This window comes from Nannochloropsis gaditana, assembly GCF_000240725.1.
Source record: "Nannochloropsis gaditana CCMP526 unplaced genomic scaffold scaffold012, whole genome shotgun sequence".
Lineage (NCBI taxonomy): Eukaryota > Eustigmatophyceae > Eustigmatales > Monodopsidaceae > Microchloropsis > Microchloropsis gaditana.
The window spans coordinates 89,581-92,518 of NW_005803941.1; positions in this window are offsets into that span (position 1 = coordinate 89,581).

The window sequence follows — 2,938 nt, forward strand, 5'->3', positions numbered from 1 at the left end:
ATGAGCCCTTATTTATTGTACATCTATCCCTGACGTGTCGTTCATCATTGTCATCGCTAACCCTAACCCTAACCCTAACCCTAACCCTAACCCTAACCCTAACCCTAACCCTAACAGGGAGTACCTGTAATTACAACCCTATACGACTCAGAATCTACGACTCATCTATTTCTATCAAGAGCGAGAATGATTTAAATGTCATGTCAGCTAAAGAATCCAAGCTGTCAGGCCTGTAAAAATTTTGGCATTGTGCTTCTTGAGTCAAGCGAGTGTTCACTTACTCTAGAGGTCATCGTTACCACTTTAAATCCTTCCCGTCGAATGAATTTGGACATTGCAGCGATGAATCAGCACGCTCCGAGCATTTCAAGCAATCGATTTGAAACATCGGTAAGACCATCTTTTCGTTTATAAACTTTTCGCGAGCCGTTGAAATTTCTCATTCATATCTTTGAATGGTATCCCGGTCCATCCTGCGGGGCGTCCATAATAATTATTGGGCTGATGAAATAAAAGAGCTCTGTCATCTACACGCCCTGTTGTGATATTAAATGGAAGTAAACCTGTCTTATCCCACCCCTCAGGTACGTTGATAGACTGAATTTTCCAGCTTGCATCTTCACGGCCTCCCTCATCACAGCAAAACCTGTCAGCAATGACTTTTGACGAATAGAAAGGATTAGAGAGGTATTAATACTCACACTGACATTTATTTTGTGGCTTTTCGAATGTGTGGTAATACTTACAAGACCAAAAACTAGAATTGATAAAATCTAACATTTGCTGTCTGGTAGCAACAAACATGCCTGCGTACGTTCCTTCGAAGCCACCTGCTTGTACAAAATATTTTGCATCCTCACCATCCTGTTGAGGGAAGGCAACAAGTCTAGATGGCCCAGCGTCATGAAAATCCAGTGTATGCGGCTCGCCATTGAGTGGCGAGATTTCATATCGCAGAAATGTTCTTGTAAAATTATGTGCTTTTAAAATCCGAATATCTTCCTCCCACTTCAGCATCTTATCCCACGTGATAAAGACGTCGTCCTCGACAAACACGAACGTGTTGTAATGGACAGAGGACTGAAATGCCAACTGCATGGCTTCTCTTGTTCGCCAATTTAGCAGATTAGGCAGTGACAAATTCTTAATTTGGCACAGTGTTACTTTTCGCGAGAACGCCGTCCCGGTTACAGGGTTCTGTAGATACGCAAGAAGTTTACTGGGTTCGTTTGTTCCAATACAAACATCAGGCACATTGTCCCATAGACTCATTGTCTCCAAATTTCGTCTTAGATAGGTAAGTCTTTGAACATTAAAATGAAAAGAGATCGATACATGTATCCTTCCAAGTAACGTGGGAGTCTGCCGAGACTGAGAACCGAGCTTTGCAAATGTTTTATAAGGAGCTTTTGATGTTGACGAACTGGACCTCAAAGCATTCCTGAGCCAAAAGAACTCCATCGCAAGAATTGATATCAAAACTGTAATTAAGCCAAGGAGCTGTCCTGCAGCTGCTGGGACTCGTGACCCCGGAGTGGACGCCTTTGGTAGTCTCATAATGAGATATCAGCTTTTAAATGACTCACAAGCTAACACTGGCTCATCTTGTACGATAGTGTGGGGTATTCCTGGTAAGAAAATAAGCTATGTCGTTGGTTCATGGAAAAAGGTTTATGATCGTGCCACAACTCAAGCAGCACCGAGACAATGCGATGGAGATTGTCAGGCACTAGCCAAACCACCCTATCTATCTGAAAACTTGGGTTATCATGGGGTTGCCATTTCAATACTGAACTTTGATTGAGATCCCATGAAGACCGCGCACAGAGGGAAAAAAATGCGCAAACATGGGCTTCACCTTGTTTGAGATATTAAAGTTCAAACAAGCAGGACAAACCTGAAGGTAGAGTCGTCACCTCAACAAATATTTGGACATTCATGAATTAGGGCTGATGAATCGATGGTCAGTCATGAGACTGAGACCGTTCATGAATTAGGGCTGATGAATCGATGGTCAGTCATGAGACGGTCTCAGTGAGGAGCGGACCTGTTTAAACTGAGGGGGTCCCAACAAGGGAATGATCGCACTTGGAAAATCAAAGTGGAATCAAAAGGACGAGTGGAAATATCGCAATGCGAATAAAGACTAAAGTTCGAATGAAATATATACATTAATTGGGTACGAAAGGAGCGACCCGCGCGTGTTCAAATCACGTCGATACCACCAATGATATGATGATGACATTTAAGGAACAGGAGATCAGCGGTAGGAGGTTGAGGGAATAGGGTATCAGTGATAGGAGGTTTAGAGATTGGTGCAGCTTATATCCTTTAAGGGCTCTTAGTCTGTACCACGTCGTGCTGATCGCTATTGTGTCATGTGATGGTTTGCATCCACCTAATCATTCTATATGTCTTATTGTTATAAGACAACAGGACTGGCGTCGATCAGTGTCTTTGGTTGTCTTCGCTTATCTTTGGTCTGTTGGTTATCTTAGCACGATGATTCACCCAAGACACTGGTCGACGCCAGTCCTGTTGTCGTATAACAATAATAAGACATATCGAATGATTAGGTGGACGCAAACCATCACATGACACAATAGCGATCAGCACGACGTGGTACAGACTAAGAGCCTTTAAAGGATATAGCTGCAACAATCTCTAAACCTCCTATCGCTGATACCCTATTCCCTCAAAAGGGCCACTGAAGGCTCCTAATGTGTTCCAAAAGGCTACGCGAGCAAGGACTGAGAGGCTGGGCCGGGAAGGAGCGAAAGAGCTCAGTCCTACCGTCGCTCGAAGACACGGATCTAAGTGCCTGAACGCCTTGTTCCTCGTTTAATGAGAGAAATATCTACCTCACAGCTGATTTCCCACTTAATTTTGCTATCTATCTATTTCGTATACATGTTTTCTCTCCATTGTAAACTAAAAA